Genomic DNA, 21,735 nt, shown 5'->3' with positions numbered 1-21,735 from the left:
GATGAAACCAAAATTGAACTTTTTGGCAACAATGCAAAACGTTATGTTTGGCGTAAAAGCAACACCCTGAACACACCATCCCCACTGTCAAACATGGTGGTGGCAGCATCATGGTTTGGGCCTGCTTTTCTTCAGCAAGGACAGGGAAGATGGTTAAAATTGATGGGAAGATGGATGGAGCCAAATACAGGATCATTCTGGAAGAAAACCTGATGGAGTCTGCAAAAGACCTGAGACTGGGACGGAGATTTGTCTTCCAACAAGACAATGATCCAAAACATAAAGCAAAATCTACAATGGAATGGTTCAAAAATAAACATATCCAGGTGTTAGAATGGCCAAGTCAAAGTCCAGACCTGAATCCAATCGAGAATCTGTGGAAAGAACTGAAAACTGCTGTTCACAAATGTTCTCCATCCAACCTCACTGAGCTCGAGCTGTTTTGCAAGGAGGAATGGGAAAAAATGTCAGTCTCTCGATGTGCAACACTGATAGAGACATACCCCAAGCGACTTACAGCTGTAATCGCAGCAAAAGGTGGCGCTACAAAGTATTAACTTAAGGGGGCTGAATAATTTTGCACGCCCAATTTTTCAGTTTTTGATTTGTTAAAAAAGTTTGAAATATCCAATTAATGTCGTTCCACTTCATGATTGTGTCCCACTTGTTGTTGATTCTTCACAAAAAAATGCAGTTTTATATCTTTATGTTTGAAGCCTGAAATGTGGCAAAAGGTCGCAAAGTTCAAGGGGGCCGAATACTTTCGCAAGGCACTGTATATGATTTGTATGTGTATGATTTGTAATCAAATGGAGTTCAGTGTGTACACATCCATCATGTCCTTACCCTGTGTAGGAGATGCTGTAATTTACAGTTCACGGATTGATGCCAAGGGTCAGAGCACCCAGACTCCTCTTCAAATTTGGCCATCTATAATAATTAGGGGGTGCTTATACAGTCCTGTTTCACTTTATGTAGAAGTGGGTAGCCTGTACAGGTGTGAAATGGAAATGTGTTTTTTGTATATCCAACTCCCCCTGAGACACCCTCAGAGAGTGGGGTCCCAGCCAGGGGAAAAGCCATTATTGGCAGCGACCCTGGAGCAATTAGGGTTAATTACCCTGCTCAAGGGCAGAATGACCGATTTTAACCTTGTCAGCTCAGGGATTTGATTCAACCACCTTTCGGTTACTTGCACAATGCTCCTAACCACCAGACCCTTTTCCTCCTCCTCCCATGTTCCGACTACAGTGTCTGGTGAGAACCTTGGCATCGTCATTCCCTTCAAGCAGAATGCTCCTCTGCTCAGGGTTTAGCAGAGCCAGACAGAGGATGCATGTCGCTCTACAGCCTCACAGAAAGAACGGAGAGACAGTGAGTATTAAAACTGTTAAGAAAATAGTAAAGAGAGAAGTATGAGGGATTTGAGTTCCTGCTCTGTTGTGTGCTCTTGAGGAAGTTCTGGAGTTTTTTTGGAGCTCAAAAGTTCTGGAATTGTCCTCTCTTTGTCTAGCCGATTGTGATGTCATCACAGAACAGGTTTGCTGCATAGGAACAGGAGTCCTGCTGTCTCTCCAACCCCCCAGCATTCTACAGATTATTTATGCAACACTGTTCAACTGATGGATGGATGGATGGAAGACAAGGCTTTCACAAGGCTTTGAAGTCTTTTTGAAGCTGAGATTTTGACACTGTGATGTTTTCTGGAGCAACGAAAAAACTTCCCCCAACATGTCTGGTCTACTGGTTTAATGAGGAAAAACATTCATTTTTTTCCTGGGTTCAAGAGTTTAGAAAATAATATCTGACTTCCCAGAACACCTAAGGCAGGCCACCACAACACTATCACTTGGAGTGGTGCTCTCTCCTCATTTTTTATTTGAGTCATTTATGCAGTGTTAGAAGAAACCATCATGGGGAGAGCGGACCATAAGCCTACAATGTCTTCTCCATTCTCCCTCAAAACACCTGTTAAACCCTCCATACCCCCTTGAACAGTGAGAGCACTTAAACTATGCAGAGACATACAGTACATTATGTTCCATTACAGTGACTGTCAACATTGTCACCTTCTCTCTGGCAGACAGCTGTCTTACAGAGTATATGGTGAGACTCTGCCCTCCCTGGGGTTCTGCAGGGCTTTACGGTTAGCCATATTATAGACTCAGGGGCTAGCCGCTGGAACATGGGTTTGTGTCATACTAAACAGCCAGCAGGGTTCCCGGTCTCTTTGGGACGACAGTCTTATTGGGACGACAGGGTAGCCTAGTGGTTAGAGCGTTTGACTAGTAACCAAAAGGCTACAAGTTCAAATCCCCGAGCTGACAAGGTACAAATCTGTCGTTCTGCCCCTGAACAGGCAGTTAACCCACTGTTCCTAGGCCATCATTCTTAACTGACTTGCCTGGTAAAATAAACTCCCAAGGTCTATTCACCCTGTCATGGATGACCAAGTAGGCAATGAGAGACACTGAGATAGGGTGCAAATATTTGAGGTTTTATTCCTCCATTTTGCAAAAATTAAAATCATAACCGAAGAAGAAACTCCCAAATGTGTTAAAATAGACAAATATAGAGGGCCTCCTGAGTGGCACAGCTGTCTTATTTATTTATTTAACCTTTATTTAACTAGGAAAGTCAGTTAAGAAAGGCAAAAGGCCTCCATTGGGGACGGGGAATGGTATTAAAAATACAAATATAGGACAAAACACACATCACGACAAGAGAGACAACACAACACTACATAAAGAGAGACCTAAGACAACAACATAGCATGGCAGCAACACAACATGACAACAACATGGTAGCAACACAACATGGCAGCAGCACAACATGGTAGCAGCACCAAACATGGAACAAACATTATTGGGCACAGACAGCAGCACAAAGGCAAGAAGGTAGAGACAACAATACATCACACGAAGCAGCCACAACTGTCAGTAATAGTGTCCATGATTGAGTCTTTGACTAAGGCACCGCATCACAGTGCTTGAGGTGTCACTACAGACCCGTGTTCGACCCCAGGCTGTGTTACAGCTTGCCGTGATCAGGAGACCCATGAGGCGGTGCACAATTGGCCCAGCGTCGTCTGGGTTAGGGGAGGGTTTGGCCGACCGGGATTTCCTTGTCCCATTGCGCTCTAGCAACTCCTTGTGGCAGGCCAGGTGCCTGCAAGCTGATTTCGATCACCAGCTGGACGGTTTTTCCACCGACACATTGATGCGGCTGGCTTCCGGGTTAAGTGAGCAGTGTGTCAAGAAGCTGCTATATATAAAATCAAATAAAGCTTTTTATTCAGTGAATTTAAGGATAACATATGGCATTGGTCAGAATACGATGGTAGATAAAAAAAAAACTAGGTCATTTTAATAGTAATTTCGAACATTTCTGTTAAAACATTGTCACTGTCACCATTGGTATCATTATAGAAGAGAATGTATGTGTATTAGAGTAATGACATTTTAATAATTAAACACATATTCAAGAATGATATACCGTAAAAATTGTATCAATAAACTAACAAACGACAGAACAATTAAAAGTAATTTGGTCAGTCAATCACACTGAAGGAAAAAAAAGCAAAGCAATGTTATTGATTATCAGAAATCTGACATTGAAGCTCATGGCCATGCACAGACCTTTAGGTACGGAGGTGCTCAAAGTGAAAAATCATAATTATCTACTCCTGTAGTCACATTTAGTCATTGTTTTATAGAATAGGCCTTTATGTTCTCCAAAAACCTCCCTCACCCAGGCTAAACAGAGACATCAAGTCGGGGCAAAACGGGACTGTGGGCTATCAGCTGATCATTGCGAATGTAGCAATGAATCAGATGGCTAGTTAGCTATGCTGTCAAAACAATCTAACTGGTCGTAACTTGATAAGCATCTCCATTTTATAAAAAAAGTCAAATTGTCCACTTCTCTGAGAAACGATTACACGTAACTCAAAAGTACTACTCAAAACTCACCACCCGGCACCTGTAGTATAGTCCTTGCATGCGGCCAGAACAACTGCAGCAGTGTGTGCTCTCGTGGTGGCAGAGGGCCGGGAAGGGAGAATCTTCTAAGATTTAAGAGCTTGTGATGTTAGGTAGTATGATGGGCAATTTGTTACATTTACAAGAAATAAAAGGTAACATCACCAATCACAAATGGCAGGTGCTCGAGCACACTTACAGTCCTATCTGTGCACGTGCATGTTGCAGACAAAAACTGTCAGACCTGTAGCGATTGCTATAACGTAAATCCACAGTTTGGATTCTCCAACATCTGTCACCATTAGTATCATTGTAGAAGATAATACATGTGTATTTGAGTAATAATAATATGATGCAATAATGAAATCCCTATTCAATAATTATATACCGTAAAAATAATTATACAATCCACAATCTTCTTCTGCATGGCATCAGAAGTCCCAGAAGGAATAGGAATCAGCCAGTAATCCACACTGGCAGTAACCTTCCTTTCATTTGGGTTGATCCAGTTCTGCAGGACAATTTTGTAGGTTTTCCCTGTTTTGTTTGACTGGATGACGTCAGCATAGAAAGCAGCTTCTTGTAAATGTGGAGTTGAGTAAACTCCTCTCCCGTAAATCTCCCGGTCTCCAGCTTTATAGTGAGAGCTGATGATGCCTTCAGCTCCTGTGAAACTGGTCCCGTGATAGGAGACTGGCCACTCTCCTGGAGCAGTGTGACATCGCCACCCATTAGGTCCTAGCCACACATTCCCTTCTGGATACTTATCAAGAACCATATGTCTCACCTCCTCTGTCACAAAGCATTGGGTCAGACATATGACTGAAATCAAAATCAAACCTTGGGTCCCCAAAACATTTTTTATCCACAAGCAGCTCTTTTCAAATAGCTGAATTAGTGTCCTCTGTGGTAGAGCACAAACTGTTCAAGATTTGACACATGTTTTTACTGTGAGTAAATTGACTGTATCAGGTAAAGGTTTCTCAGGGTTCTGCAAGATAAACTCTGATCAAATCTTTACATTAGCCCCCAAAAGACAACGTCTCTGTCCATATTGTTGTTGTTCGGTTGTAGTGTAGCTATCAGCATGGTTTTGTGAATCAGTCTATCTTGCCAAGCAGTATGACAAGTGTTCACCTTACTCTGATTTATAATAATGTCCTTTCCCCATTCTGAAATCATTCACAGACTTTAATTTTCAATTTAAATATAGTTTTTCCCATAAATGCTTAACACAATTCCTAGAAATGATCACATCTCTGAGTTTGCAATGTCATGCCCCTCACCCATACGCACATAAACATACAAAAACAGCCTCTCCCCCTTCTCTCCTCCACTCACACCTCCCTCTGTCACCAATACCACATCATCTGTATTCCTAAGCATTCCCGCTCTTTTACTCCCCTCCTGCATTCCCCCCTCCCATCTCTCCCCGGTTCTCCTCGTCTCTCATCCCCCCCCCCCTACAGAGAGGAAGTGAAGGTCCTCCAACAACCTTTTTCAAACAGCCTCTCAGTCCCTCAGTTTTCCACTTAATGGCCCCACAGCCACATAAACAGGATGCCGAATTACAAATAACAAATGTTCAGCAATCATAGAGGGCTGTGCAATCACTGTGAAAGCAACGCAGCTCACTGGAGAAAAAAAGAGGCAAATTGAAATGGCGTGAAGATGGGAGATTCTCCACACTCACACTTTCTCCCATATGCAGTCACACAGACACTCATACACACACGCAGGCACACACTCGCTCGGCGCCTGTTATTGGAAGTATGAGGGAGAAGAGAAAGCAGATGGAGATGCTAAATTGGTATTCAGTTTGTAAGTGTAAGATAGAGAGTGTGTGTGTGTGTGCATGTGTGTGTTTGTGTGTGTGTGGTCTAGCTGTTGTGAGCCATCTGTTGAGAGAAAGAGATGGCGTCTTCAGAATGCTTAGAATAGATGAGGATGCTCTTTCTCTGCAATCACTTGCCCAATCTAGCAGCTTTATACACTTTACCATGTTTAAAATGGAGCACTATTAACATTAAATGGCAGAGAATTATAGTCATTATCTCACATACACACAGGGAAAGTGTTCAAGAATGCAGGTGGAAGAACTTGATAAATGCACCAATACGCACATACAGTATGCATGTCAAAACACAGATAAACACACACATCCATGCAAACATGCACACAGAGTACAGGGGATCACAGGAACTCTGGTCATCTTAGTTCTTTCTCCATGACTAAAACAGTTAAGTGCTGTTAATAGACTGGCAGATGTACTAATTACAGTACATCACCATTGATTTGTTATTATCTTGTAGATTGTGAAAAGCCAATTAAGGAGGTTGCAACACATGCATTTTCCCTCAGTGAGCGGTGAGCTGGAAGCAATAGCAAAGAGATACATTTCAAGCTAAGAATACAGAGCATTCAAAGCATTCGAAAAGTATTCAGACCCCTTCCCCTTTTCCACATTACGTTACAGCCTTATTCTAAAATGGATTTTAAAAAATGTTATTGGGTATCACTTCACAATCACTTCACAATACCCAATAATGATGAAGTGAAAACAGGTTTTTAGAAATTTTTGCAAATGTATTAAAAATAAAAACAGAAATAACTTATGTAAGTAACTATTCAAACCCTTTGCTAGGGGACACAAAATTGAACTCAGGTGCATCCTATTTCAATTGATTATCCTTGAGATGTTTCTACCACTTCATTGGAGTCCACTTGTGGTAAATTCAATGGATTTGACATTATTTGGAAAGGCACACACCTGTCTATATAAGGTACTAAGTTGACAGTGCATGTCAGAGCGAAAACCAAGCCATGAGGTCGAAGGAATTGTCTGAAGAGCTCTGAGACAGGATTGTGTCAAGGCTCAGATCTGTGGAAGGGTACCAAAAAATGTCTGCAGTATTGAAGGTCCCCAATAACACAGTGGCCTCGATCATGATTAAATTAGAGAAGTTTGGAACCACCAAGACTCTTCCTAGAGTTGGCCGCCCGGCCAAACTGAGCAATCAGGGGAGAAGGGCATTGGTCAGGGAGGTGACCAAGAACCCAATTGTCACACTGACAGAGCTCCAGAGTGCCTCTGTGGAGATGGGAGAACCTTCCAGAAGAACAAAAATCTCTGCAGCAGTTCGCCAATCAGGCCTATATGGTAGAGTGGCCAGACGGAAGCCACTCCTCATGTTAAAGGTACATGACTGCCTGCTTGGAGTTTGTCTAAAGGCACCTAAAGGACTCTCAGACCATGAGAAACAAGATTCTCTGTTCTGATGAAACCAAGATGGAACTCTTTGGCCTAAATGCCAAGTGCCACGTCTGGAGAAAACCAGGCACCATCCCTACGGTGAAGCATGGTGGTGGCAGCATCATGCTGTGGGGATGTTTTTCAGCGGCAGGGACTGGGAGACTAGTCAGGATAAAAGGAGAGATGAACGTAGCAAACGACAGAGAGATTCTTAATGAAAACCTGCTCCAGATCGCTCAGGACCTCAGACTGGGGCGAAGGTTCACCTTCCAACAGGATAACAACCCTAAGCACACAGCCAAAACAGTGCAGGAGTGGCTTCGGGAAAAGTCTCTGACAGAGCTTAAATCTGCAGAGAAGAATGGGCGAAATTCCCCAAATACAGGTGTGCCAAGCTTGTAGCGTCATACCCAAGAAGACTCAAGTCTGTAATCACTGCCCAAGGTGTTCCAACAAAATACTGAGTAAAGAGTCGGAATACTTATGTAAATGTAATATTTCAGCTTTTTTTATTATCAATTTGCAAAAAATTCTAAAAAACTGTTTTTGTGTGTAGATTGATGAGTTGAAAAACTATTTTTAATCTATTTTAGAATAAGGCTGTAACATAGAAAAATGAGGAATCTTATGGCTGGGGGGTAACTTTTGGTCCCAGACTTGGCGCTCCGGTACTGCTTGCAGTATGGTAGCAGAGAAAACAGTCTATAGCTTCGGTGGCTGGAGACAATATTCCGGGCCTTCCTCTGATACTGCCTGGTATAGAGGTCCAGGGAGTTCTGCCCCAGTGATGTACTGGTGATGTACTACCCAGTGATGTACGTCCGCACCACCCTCTGTAGCGATCGAGGGTGGTGCAGTTGCCATAACAAACGGTGATACCAGCCAGTCAAGACACTTCAATGGTGCAGCTGTAGAACGTTTTGAGGATCTGAGGGGCCATGCCAAATCTTTTCAACCTCCAACCTCCTGTCGCGCCTTCTTCATGACTGTGCCGGAGTGATAGGATCATATTAAATCCTTGGTGATGTGGACACCGAGGAACTTTAAGCTCTCGACCCGCTCCACTACAGCCCTGTCAACTTTGAGGGAGAGGTTGCTGACCTGACACCACACTGCCAAGTCTCTGACCTCCTACCTGTAGGCTGTCTCATCGTCATTGGTGATCAGGCCTACCACTGGTGTGTCGTCAGTAAACTTGATGATGGTGTTGGAGTCGTGCCACCCAGTCGTGGGTGAACAGGGAATACAGAAGGGTACTAAGCACACACCCCTGAGGTGCTCTCGTGTTGAGGGTCAGTGTGGCAGTTGTGTTATTACCCTCACCACCTGGGGGCAGCCAGTCAGAAAGTCCAGGATCCAGTTGCAGAGAGGGGTATTCAGTCCCAGGGTCACAAACTTGGTGATGAGTTTGGAGGGGACTATGGTATTGAACCCTGAGCTGTAGTCAATGAACAGCCTTCTCACATAGGTATTCCTCTTTTCCAGGTGTAAGCGAGCAATGTGGAGTGCAATAGAGATTGCATCGTCTGTGGATTTCTTGGGGGGAATGCAAATTGGAGTGGGTCCAGGATGTCTGGGATAATGGTGTTGATATGTGCCATGACCAGCCGTTCAAAGCATTTTATGGTTACAGATGTGAGTGCTACGGGATGATAGTTGTTTAGTCAGGTTACCTTTGTGTTCTTAGGAACAGGGACAATGGTGGTCTGCTTTGAAACATGTTGGGATTACAGACTGGGATAAGGACATTTTGAAAATGTCAGTGAAAACACTTGCCAGCTGGTTTGCACATGCACTCTGGTATTCCGTCTGGCCCAGCAGCCTTGCGAGTGTTAACCTGTTTAAAAGTGTTACTCACATCGGCTACAGAGAGCGAGATCACACAGTCTTTTAGGACAGCAGTGGCTCTCATGCCAGGCTCAATGTTGTTTGCCTCGAAACAAGCATTTGTCTAGGAGGCTTGCATCTCTGGGCAATTTACGGCTGGGTTTTCCTTTGTAATCCGTAATAGTCTGCAAACCCTGCCACATCTGACAAGCGTCTGAGCCGGCATAGTAGGACTCTTAGTCCTATATATTTACCTTTTCCATGTTTGATGACTCGTCGGTGGTCGTAGCGAGCTTTCTTGTAAATGCTTAGTTGTAGCAGGCTTTCTTGTAAGCGTCCATGTTCTGTTCCTTGAAATCTCTAGCTCTAGCATAGAGCCCAGTGTGGATATTGCTTGGAATCCATGGATTTTGGTTAGGCTACATACATACGATCAATGTGGGGATGATGTCGTTGATGCACTTATTGATGAAGCCATGACTGATGTGGTAAACTCTTCAATTTTATTGTAATAATCCCTGAACATACTCCAGTCTGTACTTGCGAAGCAGTCTTGTAGCCTAGCGTCCACTTCGTTGTACCACTTCCGTACTGAACGTGTCATTGGCACTTCCTGTTTGAGTTTTTGCTTGTAAACAGGAATCAGGATGATGGAGTCATGTTCTGATTTGCTGAAGAGAGGGCAATGGAGAGCCTTCTATGCTGAGAGATACAGTACATGAGTTTAGGCCTATGCTAGTGATATAAGACTACTCAACCTCTGCCAGGAAGAATAAACATTTATGGCACATGAGGTAGTGAACTTATATGGGTAGGTGGTTCAAGCTCTGACTGCTGCTCCACAGTCACTATACTATTACTGATTATGCCACAGTAGCATCTCTAAACAGTCCTCCTTTATTTTCCCTATACCGAACATGTGCAATCAACTCATCCCCCCAGTCCTTGCACTCACCCAACTCTTCAACAGACTCAGTAGAGCTCTCCACTTCACTATAATACAGTCAGTGAGTTCTGTCTCTGAGTCTCTGTCACCACACTACTCTGTCTGATAGATTGTCAGTGAGAGAGACAGATCTTTCCAAACTACAGAAACAGATGCTGTCTGAGCATGTGTACATGTGTACTGAGCTGTGATGGGCTGACCTCTGTGTAACCGGTAGTGTGTGACAGCGTTGTGACAGTGTTTACCCTGGGACTGTCACTGTTGTACTGATATCTGATCACAGGATCAGAACATTGTAAAGCCACCATGCAGAGTGGGTTCCCTGTGACAAGACTAGGTGGACCTGATGACTGCTCAAAAGGACCAGTGTGTGTGTGTATGTGTCTGTGTGTGTGTGTGTATGTGTCTGTGTGTGTGTGTGTGTATGTGTGTATGTGTGTGTGCTGACACGGATGTGACACATACAGTGTTTGGTGATGTATTACATGTGTATGTATGCAGCGTTGCAGTTCAATCAAATCAAATCAGATAAAAGTTTATTGGTTTATTGCGTACACAGTTTTGCAGATGTTTATAGCAGGTGCAGTGAAATGCATATGTTACTAGCTCCTAACATGCAGTAAAATGTCAAACACAAATAATCAGAACATAAATCAAGAAATGTCGGAACTAATCCTATTAACAACCCAAACAGCACTGTAACAGTAATCCAAATGCAATCTACACGTATCTACACCGGATGAATTTACACAAGATATACTAAGAATTATATGTACAGCAGTAGATATATTAGAGTGAGCCATGTCAAGAGTCTATAAATAATATCAATAAATATGCAGTGTATAAATATGCAGTATATAAATAAATATGCAGTGTTTATAAACATTGTAACTAAAATGCAATGTTGTAAAGATATTAGAATGAGCCATGTCAAAAAAGCAGTATTTAAATAAGCAGTACAGCCACCCGAGTGGCGCAGCGGTCTAAGGCACTGCATAGCAGTGCTAGAGAAGTCACTACAGACTCAGTTGTTTCACAACTGGCTGTGATCGGGAGTCCCATAGGCCGGTGAACAATTGTCCCAGCGTCGTCCGGGTTACGGAAGGATTTGGCCGGCAGGTGCTTTACTTGGCTCATTGCACACTATCGACTCTTTGTGGCGGGCAGGACGCCTGCAGGCTGACCTAGTCGTCAGTTGAATGGCGTTTCCTCCAACATGTTGGTGCGGCTGGCTTCCGGGTTAAACAGGCGGGTGTTAAGAAGCGTGGTTAGGCGAGTCATGTTTAGGAGGACGCATGACTTGACTGTTCACCCCCCAAGCCTGTTGGGGAGTTGCAGCGATGAGACAAGATCGAAATTGGGGAAAAAGAGGGGGTAAAATACACAATTTAAAGAAATAAGCAGTACAAAACCCCATGGCAAAGCGGATAGAATTGCAGGAAATTAGCTTCCGCCCAGGAGCCCGGAATATAATGTGAATGGTTTGTATAGACAGTATGTGAATAGAAAAGGTGTGTACAGCATTAGTTATATAGGACGCGCCATGACTAGAATACAGTATATACTGTACATATAAAGCTATGATGCACCTGTACTGTATCTGCCTTTTAGATGGTAGCTGAGTAAACAGGCTGTGGATTCAGTGGCTAAGTTAACTAGATGGACGTGTGGCTGGGTTCATGGTGGAGGGCTAAGTTAACTAGATGGATGTGTGGCTGGGTTCATGGTGGAGGGCTAAGTTAACTAGATGGATGTGTGGCTGGGTTCATGGTGGAGGGCTAAGTTAACTAGATGGATGTGTGGCTGGGTTCATGGTGGAGGGCTAAGTTAACTAGATGGACGTGTGGCTGGGTTCATGGTGGAGGGCTAAGTTAACTAGGTGGACGTGTGGCTGGGTTCATGGTGGAGGGCTAAGTTAACTAGATGGACGTGTGGCTGGGTTCATGGTGGAGGGCTAAGTTAACTAGATGGATGTGTGGCTGGGTTCATGGTGGAGGGCTAAGTTAACTAGATGGACGTGTGGCTGGGTTCATGGTGGAGGGCTAAGTTAACTAGATGGACGTGTGGCTGGGTTCATGGTGGAGGGCTAAGTTAACTAGATGGACGTGTGGCTGGGTTCATGGTGGAGGGCTAAGTTAACTAGATGGACGTGTGGCTGGGTTCATGGTGGAGGGCTAAGTTAACTAGATGGACGTGTGGCTGGGTTCATGGTGGAGGGCTAAGTTAACTAGATGGACGTGTGGCTGGGTTCATGGTGGAGGGCTAAGTTAACTAGATGGACGTGTGGCTGGGTTCATGGTGGAGGGCTAAGTTAACTAGATGGACGTGTGGCTGGGTTCATGGTGGATACCAGGATCTGATTTGCATGATACTCACTCAGCCTTGTTGTCACTTAATACAACTGGTTCCTGCCCACGGCAAACTGTAGGAAAGGATTCAGTCCTTGACAAGTAGGAGGACAGGATTCAGACTGGTGAGACTAGAGGCTACTCAGTTTCATGAATAATGCTCAGTGACCATTTTAATGCATTTTAAAAGGCTAAAGCTATAATTTGCATAGGCAATATGGTTATCTTCTGCTAAGTAAAATAGCAGGCCATCACTGCATATTTTCTGTCTCGTATACTGTAGTGATTTCCATTGTGTTTTACTGCCTCACACATGGCTAGGTAGAGATAAAAAAGTCAGACAAAATAATTAGGAACAAAAGACCTCTAATTCTGGCCCCATTAATTCATAGGAAATATATATATTCTCATAAAGAAGGAGGAAGGGAGGGAGAGAGGGAGCGAGAGAGTGAGAAAAGAAGGGAAGGAGAGACAAAAATGATGTGTGAGAAATGTGTGTGTGTCTGCGTGTGCTTGCGTGTGTTAATTAATGCTTGTTTAGACATTCATGTCATGGCTGGAGAGAGCGATGGTTTGTTCCTTATTACCAGAGAGGAGATAATGACCCTATAAAGCCGAGCGCTGTGTGTTCTCCTCTCACGCACGGCTACAGCCCCACCGACGCCGTGCGCCATAGAGCCACAACAAAACAAGAACAATGGACAAAGAAATTAGAACTGAAGTCATCCGGACAATTAGACATGCGTATTTTACGCTCCTATGTCTTTTAAAGCCAGAGATTAAATCTCCCATGTTGGAAACGTGGGCGTGATGCGTGATGTTGATGTAGTGTAATCAGAAGGAGCTGAGGTCCTTAGAGACGGCCCTGTTGGAACCAATAATGTTAATGGTTTTACAGTTACAGTGAAATTGGTACTACTTTCCTTTGTATTCATGTTTGAGCTGATAGTATAGATGGTATTGAAGAGGAAATAACATTTAACTTATGTAGTGACATATTGTGCACGTTTTCTAGGTTAAAACATACACTATACATACAAAAGTATGTGGACCCCTTCAAATTAGTGGATTTGGCAATTTCAGCCACACCCGTTGCTGACAGGTGTATGAAATCGAGCACACAGCCATGCAATCTCCATAGAGAAACATTGGCAGTAGAATGGCCTTACTGAAGAGTTCAGTGACTTTCAACGTGGCACCGTCATAGAATGCCACCTTTCCAACAAGTCAGTTTGTCAAATTTCTGCCCTGCTAGAGCTGCCGCGGTCAACTGTAACTACCTCTGGAAGAAATGTCAGCACAAGAACTGTTCGTCAGGAGCTTCATGAAATGGGTTTCCATCTTGGGGCTGTTTTTCATGGTGCGGGTTAGGTTCCTTACTTCCAGCGAAGGGAAATCTTAACGCTACAATACACAATGACATTCTAGACGATTCTGTTCTTCCAATTTCTGTGCTTCAAACAGTTTGTGGAAGGCCCTTTCCTGTTTCTACATGACAATGCCCCTGTGCACAAAGCGAGGTTTGTACAGAAATTGTTTGTTGAGATTAGTGTGGAAGAACTTGACTGGCCTGCACAGAGCCCTGACCTCAACCCCCCGAACAGCTTTGGGATGAATTGGAACAAGGACTGCAAGCGAGGCCTAATCGCCCAACATCAGTTTCCGACCACACTAATGCTCTTGTGGCTGAGTGGAAGCAAGTACCCACATAAATGTTATAGCAGCAAAAAGGGTACCAACTCCATATTAATGTCCAAGATTTTGGAATGAGATGTGCTATGAGCAGGTGTCCACATACTTTTGATATAGTGTACCTATAGATTTGACGTTTGCAGGCGTAATACGGAGAGTCTCCTGAAGGATAATCAATATGTGCGCAGAGCACAATGTCTGAAGATCAATAAGAAGCTGTTGACTGAGTTCCCCTCCTATGATTACTTGGTAGCATGGACGCTCTTGTCTATCACATACTATATAACTGTGTCTGTATCGTATGATCTTCTAGAAGTATATTTTGCAGAGGCATTATTTGGTATCAAATGTAACTGTTTCTTACAGACGCCCCTCTCCTCTCCCACTGATGGCAGTTTTCTGAAGGTGACCTTAAGTCAGCCAGTTAGACGTGCACCCCCTTCTCTCCCCTCTTTCTGAAAGCAGAAAACCCTACAAACAGAAAAGCGCAGGAAGCAGCAGAAAAGGTGTGCAATGAGAGAGGAGGTGTGTGAGTGCTGACGGCCTGCTGATGGGATGCAAATGGATGCGTGAGTGTTTACACATCGCTAATTCCCAGCCGTCACTCACTGCAGTCCTTGGAGGGAGACTCATCAGACATGGGAAAGAGGGGAGAGGGGGAGAAAGGAAGAAAGACAGGGGGAGAGAGAGAAACAGAGAGAGTCAAGGAGAGAAAAAGAGGTAGATGGAGAGAAGGAGAGATGGTGAGAAAGAGGAGGAGAGAGAGAAAGCAAGAGAGAACGAGAGAGGAAAATTGTATGAACCCTGTAAGCTGATGAGCTGTCAGTTCAGTGTCGTATGCAAATGATGAACAGCGGGTTCACCCAGGGGTCATGGTGATAGGAAGTCAGCAAGAAACCGGTGCACACTTTAAGCCAATCAGAGCTCACTCTATGCCACCAACAGGGAAACAGCATCTGGAGTGTCAGTTACACTGCAAGAGAGCAAAGCAGAACCGGGTTCGACCCAGTTGATTACATTAACAGGATGTAGCGTTATACCACATCCATCCCCTCTAAATGGTAACCTGTGAAGTCTGGTTCTGTCTAAGAAAAGAAAACATTCACAGACGTTACCATCGGCTCTGCTTGTCTTCATTCTGTCCTTCATCCCAATATAAGTATCTCTTTCTTTATTTCCCTTCTGTGTTTCGTTTGTGAGCAGGGCGCCTCGGCTCTCTCACCCTGTCAGCATCCCACCATCCTTCCAACATCCACACTTCTTCTCTTCTCTCTTCCCCCTCCACCTCTCCCCCCTGGGCAGGATGAAGGCTCTCTGATCTGGCTAATTGATTGGCTGAGGGGAATACAGCTGAACCCTGAGAGCCTCTCTACTGACAGGCCACAATGCTTTGTTCTCCCTAAGACTGCTCCCTGTGTGTGTGTGTGTGTGTGTGTGTGTGTGTGTGTGTGTGTGTGTGTGTGTGTGTGTGTGTGTGTGTGTGTGTGTGTGTGTGTGTGTGTGTGTGTGTGTGTGTGTGTGTGTGTGTGTGTGTGTGCGCGCGCGTGTGTGTGTGCACGTGTGTGCGCGTGTGTGTGTGTGTGTCAGTGAGTGAGTGTGCATGCATGTGTGTAAGGAATACACAAGAAGCCCAGGGAGGTTAAGAGACATAGCGGCAGAGAGGAAGCCACCGTCAGTAGCCATTGCCATCGGTCAGTGAAGTGTCAGTTAAAACTGAACTGATGGTGAGAGTAGTCTGGGTACTGGGTAGAGAGGAGAAGAGGCTATCTGTGGTTACAGCCTGATGGTAATTAGAAAGGATAGCGCTAATTAGACATGTAGCAATTAAATTAAGACCTGATTGCCTGGGCTAAATGGACCAGTCATGAGGTAATTATTATTGATGATTGGCTCAGTTAGTCATAGAATGATGATGATGATGATATACTCCACACATTTATCTGCTCTGCAGCATCATCTGTTGTGTGAAAAAATGACCGCCATATGTTGTTTATTTTGTTAAGTTTGTGATTACAATGTTTCTCTCATCTCTACATTAAGTGGGTCTCTCAATATTTCCCCGGTGGATGTTCAGAGTCATGGATTTCAGTTACTTTGCACTCTCAGGTCCTAACCTGGAACTAAGTTCACTTTGGGAATCAATTCCTCGGTGCCCCTGTTTAGGAAAACCCCTCCTCTCTACAGAGGGTTTAAAGAAAAGGTTCAACAATTCAGCTGAACTCAGGGGAGATATCGGACAGCTTAAGTCAACTAACGAGAGAACGAGAGAGACAGGGAGGGGAAAGGAGACACCAGACACAAGTCATTTAACAATAGATAGAGAGATGGTGAGAACATAAAATGGAGACAGCCCAAAAAAGACAGAAAGATAGAAAGAGGGAGACAGTAGAGGGAGGCAGGGATCGATAGCAGTAGACAGAGCACAGGGGTGACAGAGATCCCCAGTAGTTCACATTCTTCAGTAGGATTAAATCAGCTGGAGGATACAGGCAATCTGTTATATCTACTGCACCACAGGGAGAGAAAAGGAGAGAGGGGGAGGATGGAGGGAGAGAGAGAGATGGGAAAGATGAGAGAAGAAGAAAATGTTAGGAGTGTATCAATAAGGTCAAATGTTATGAAAACTTCCAAAATGCGGTCTGTCTGAGAGGATGTAAAGGTCAAGGGTTGTCTGAGGTTAGAAACAATGAGGCCTTCTTCGGGAGGTTTTGAATGGGTTGCAAGTGTATGAGTACGTTTAAAAAATGAAATAACACATTTTTTTTTTAAAAATGTTTTATGAAAAATAAAATAAAAAAGTGTGTAGAATTGATAATGAACATATATATATATTTTTTAAAAATAATTTAACATCTGAACTATATTTCTTCAATCACAGTAATCACAGCGCTATTTAGCGGAATTGGTTGATTTTGTGGTCTCAAACCAGTGAGCTTAACATTTTTCATCAGAAATATGGGAATTTTTTTATTATTGACAATGAAAAAGGTGGGACTATTGTTCCCTTGTTTACATACTGTCATTACATTTACTATCAATATAGCGTTAAACATGGTTTTCCAGATTGCAGTTTGGCCCCAAAAAAGTATAATATTGAACATTGGATTGCGACTGAGACAACCTGGTTCAATTTGTGTCCTGAAGCAAAACCAGTTGAGAACCACTGATCTAGATGTTCTAGACTAGAACAATAGAACATGCGTATGCTATTTTAAATGCTACTTTATTGTCTATTGTACACGCAATTTCAAACCACTACTTGTCTGCTGCCAAAGAAGTGACTGTATCTGTTAAGCGTGACCATTTACTCAATTGACAGATTCCGGAGAATGAAAAGCAACATTTTTCTATGAACCAGAATGAGAAAAGGGTTAGGTGTTAGATTCCCCTTCTAATCCCCTCATGGCTCAGTGTGTTGGTCCTGTCATCCCTCACACCTGAAATACAGCACCACCTGGTACCATGGAGAGCGAGAGAGAGAGGAGAGGGAGGGAGAGCGAAATGGAGGGATGAGAGAGAAAGAGAGAGAGATGAGAGAAAGAGAGGGAGGAGAATGAAAGAGATGGCATAACAGATTGAGGAGGAATGTGAGATGAAGAGAGTGAGAAGAAAAGGGAATAGCAGGTGCGTGTGGGCTGTAATTTGTGTCTTAGCCAAGGGCATTTGTTAAACCTGGGCTAAGGATTCACACTTGTGTTCCAAAACCCTGGGCCAACGGAAGAACACAACATGCAACTAACATTCTATCTCTGAAACTCAACCATGTTATAAGCAATACGACACAGTGGCGGCCACTGATTGGCTGAATACCCGGGGAGCGAAGTAGAGTGAGTTGTCAACAAAGCAGCATGACAGAAATATGATGCCAGTAGTTTCTACCAGTAGTTTCTTTGAGAAGATATATAAAGCAATATGTGCATTTGAACAACACTCTCTTACCCACACTGCATACACCCGACAACGAGCGTCTGCGTTCATTCCTATGTCTGACGCAGATCGCGCTGCAAGTCCTGCCTCTCCCATCTCCTTATTGGTTTACAGAAGCAGGTACCCACGTGCCATCTCCTCATTGGTTATACCCACGTGGGTGATTGAAAGACTAACTGTTTTGCCGGTTGTCGTGATAATACTATGAAAGTGTAGATGTCAATCACCATATAAGTTCAAAGATGAAAAAGCCTGGAAGGAGGAGAGATGACTAGAAATGATTCGGTTGACTGTTTTATGCGTGGATTAATTGTCGGAGTAGAGGACCTTGTTCATTTCAGGTAAAATAACAACTCAATGTTTATATCCAGGACAAATTAGCTAGCAATAGCAAGCTAGCTAAATAGGACAAATTAGCTAGCAAGTGCAAGCTAACTAGCTAAATTGCCCTACATGTTTAATGCTTTTCGACCTGTCCCCAAATTAATGTCATTGGTTTGGGGTTTGTTTAGTTAATTTAACCTGCGTGTCGTGATTGCGTTTGGTGTAGGGGGAAAAAATAAAAGTATGCACGATAGCACACGATGGCGTACGCGAGCAGCTAATTTGGGTTCCGTGTAAGAGAATTGAAAGGTTCAGAACTTTTGTGAAACATCACAGCACAGTGGACAAATATATGGCAGCTAGAAATCAAAACTGAGTGGTCTTCAGAGATAGATGGGAGTGGTTTAGGGTAGCTGAACGCTGGGAGTAAAAACAAACCAAATATAACTAAAGTAAATAATATTGTTTCCTGAAAATTAATATAGGATGTAGAAGCTGGAAGTAGAAGCCTAAGTATTGTTGTCCATTAGTGCATTCCGATTAAGGGAGGGGTGGTAGGCAGGGGAAAACAATAAAGGAAAATATATTTTTAAAATAAATAAATATATATAAATATATATTTAAAAAAGGCAATTATCACAATTCAGTTATAACGTGGCTAATGGGCTAGCGTATCTATTTATGTACACTACTGTTCATATGTTTGAGGTCACTTAGAAATGTCGTTGCTTTTGAAAGAAAAGCACATTTTTTACACATTAAAATAACATAAAATTGTTCAGAAACACAGTGTAGACATTGTTAATGTTGTAAATGACTATTGTAGCTGGAAACGGCTGATTCTGTTACGGTGCGTGAATGAGGACCCAAAAGCGAATTAACGTAAACAGAGCTTCTTTAATAACAAAACATACGTAGGCTCAGATGGACCGGCAGATTCCGACAGGACAGGACAAGGTTGCAGCAAACATGACGATAGTCTGGTTCAGGCATGAATAACACAAACAAGAATCCGACAAAGACAGAAACAAAAACAGAGAGAGATATAGAGGACTAATCAGAGGGAAAAAGGGAACAGGTGGGAAAAGGGGTGACGAGGTAGTTAGGAGGAGACAAGGAACAGCTGGGGGAAAGAGGGGGAGAAAAGGTAACCTAATAACGACCAGCAGAGGGAGACAGGGTGAAGGGAAAGGACAGAAACAAGACACAACATGACAATACATGACAGTACCCCCCCACTCACCGAGCGCCTCCTGGCGCACTCGAGGAGGAAACCTGGCGGCAACGGAGGAAATCATCGATCAGCGCACGGTCCAGCACGTCCCGAGAGGGAACCCAACTCCTCTCCTCAGGACCGTACCCCTCCCAATCTACTAGGTACTGATGACCACGGCCCCGAGGACGCATGTTTAAAATCCTACGGACCCTGTAGATGGGTGCGCCCTCGACAAGGATGGGGGGGGGGGGGGGGGAGACGAGCGGGGGCGCGAAGAACGGGCTTGACACAGGAGACATGGAAGACCGGGTGGACGCGACGAAGATATCGCGGAAGAAGAAGTCGAACTGCGACAGGATTAATGATCTGGGAAATACGGAACGGACCAATGAACCGCGGGGTCAACTTGCGAGAAGCGGTCTTAAGGGGAAGGTTCTGAGTGGAGAGCCAAACTCTCTGACCGCGACAATATCTAGGACTCTTAGTTCTACGCTTATTAGCAGCCCTCACAGTCTGCGCCCTATAACGGCAAAGTGCAGACCTGACCCTCTTCCAGGTGCGCTCGCAACGTTGGACAAAAGCCTGAGCGGAGGGGACGCTGGACTCGGCGAACTGAGATGAGAACAGCGGAGGCTGGTACCCGAGGCTACTCTGAAAAGGAGATAGCCCGGTCGCAGACGAAGGAAGCGAGTTGTGGGCGTATTCTGCCCAGGGGAGCTGTTCTGACCAAGACGCAGGGTTGCGAAAAGAAAGACTGCGTAAGATGCGACCAATAGTCTGATTGGCCCGTTCTGCTTGACCGTTAGACTGGGGGTGAAAGCCGGAAGAGAGACTGACGGAAGCCCCAATCAAACGGCAAAACTCCCTCCAAAATTGAGACGTGAATTGCGGACCTCTGTCCGAAACGACGTCTGACGGAAGGCCATGAATTCTGAAAACATTCTCGATGATGATTTGTGCCGTCTCTTTAGCAGAAGGAAGCTTAGCAAGGGGAATAAAATGAGCCGCCTTAGAGAACCTGTCGACAACCGTAAGAATAACAGTCTTCCCCGCTGACGAAGGCAGTCCGGTGACAAAATCTAAGGCGATGTGAGACCACGGTCGAGAGGGAATGGGAAGCGGCCTGAGACGGCCGGCAGGAGGGGAGTTACCGGACTTAGTCTGCGCGCAGACCGAACAAGCAGCCACGAAGCGACGCGTGTCATGCTCCCGGGTGGGCCACCAAAAACGCTGGCGAATGGAAGCAAGCGTACCCCGAACGCCAGGGTGGCCGGCTAACTTGGCAGAGTGAGCCCACTGAAGAACGGCCAGACGAGTAGGAACGGGAACGAAAAGAAGGTTCCTGGGACAAGCGCGCGGCGACGGAGTTTGAGTGAGTGCTTGCTTTACCTGCCTCTCAATTCCCCAGACAGTCAACCCGACAGCACGCCCCTCAGGGAGAATCCCCTCGGGGTCAGTGGAGGCTACTGAAGAACTGAAGAGACGAGATAAAGCATCAGGCTTGGTGTTCTTAGAGCCCGGACGATAAGAAATCACGAACTCGAAACGAGCGAAAAACAGCGCCCAGCGCGCCTGACGCGCATTAAGTCGTTTGGCAGAACGGATGTACTCAAGGTTCCTATGGTCAGTCCAAACGACAAAAGGAACGGTCGCCCCCTCCAACCACTGTCGCCATTCGCCTAGGGCTAAGCGGATGGCGAGCAGTTCGCGGTTTCCCACATCATAGTTACGTTCCGACGGCGACAGGCGATGAGAAAAATATGCGCAAGGGTGGACCTTGTCGTCAGAGAGGGAGCGCTGAGAAAGAATGGCTCCCACGCCCACCTCTGACGCGTCAACCTCGACCACGAACTGTCTAGAGACGTCAGGTGTAACAAGGATAGGAGCGGATGTAAAACGATTCTTGAGGAGATCAAAAGCTCCCTGGGCGGAAACGGACCACTTAAAGCACGTCTTGACAGAAGTAAGGGCTGTGAGAGGAGCTGCCACCTGACCGAAATGACGGATGAAACGACGATAGAAGTTCGCGAAGCCGAGAAAGCGCTGCAGCTCGACGCGTGACTTAGGGACGGGCCAATCAATGACAGCCTGGACCTTAGCGGGATCCATCTTAATGCCTTCAGCGGAAATAACAGAACCGAGAAATGTGACGGAGGAGGCATGAAAAGTGCACTTCTCAGCCTTCACAAAAAGACAATTCTCTAAAAGGCGCTGGAGGACAC

This window comes from Oncorhynchus mykiss, chromosome 22 (assembly GCF_013265735.2).
Source record: "Oncorhynchus mykiss isolate Arlee chromosome 22, USDA_OmykA_1.1, whole genome shotgun sequence".
NCBI lineage: Eukaryota > Metazoa > Chordata > Actinopteri > Salmoniformes > Salmonidae > Oncorhynchus > Oncorhynchus mykiss.
Note: the sequence above shows the minus strand (reverse complement) of the source record.